This window comes from Nematolebias whitei, chromosome 4, assembly GCF_014905685.2.
Source record: "Nematolebias whitei isolate Nwh7 chromosome 4, NemWhi1, whole genome shotgun sequence".
Taxonomy (NCBI): Eukaryota; Metazoa; Chordata; class Actinopteri; order Cyprinodontiformes; family Rivulidae; genus Nematolebias; species Nematolebias whitei.
In genome coordinates, this window is record NC_056501.1 from 55,905,971 (window position 1) to 55,906,330 (window position 360).

The 360-nt window shown below is 45.6% G+C and overlaps 1 protein-coding gene across 1 annotated transcript in view; it reads left to right on the forward strand.

The window, feature by feature from the left end:
- Positions 1-360, forward strand: part of fbxo38 (F-box protein 38) — a gene marked incomplete in the record, with an annotated part of 122,247 nt that overhangs the window by 120,002 nt on the left and 1,885 nt on the right.

Here is a 360-nt window from a genome sequence, read left to right on the forward strand (position 1 = left end):
CCAACTTCTGAAGTTGGATGATGTCTGGGTCAGTTGACAATGACTTTTCATATTTTAAAAGAACTTGGCGAGGTTTGTCTCTTTCTTCATCAGATGGTCAGTTTTGACATCAGGTCAAGTTCACTACAGTAGACTGGGTGGATGGTTGGATGATAGGTAGACTGGGTGGATGGTTGGATGGTAGACTGGATGGATGGTTGGATGATTGGTAGACTGGATGGATGGTTGGTTTAATGGTAGACTGGATGAATGGTTGGATGATTGGTAGACTGGATGGATGGATGGATGGATGGTAGACTGGGTGGATGGTTGGATGGTAGGTAGACTGGGTGGATGGTTGAATGGTAGGTAGACTGGGTG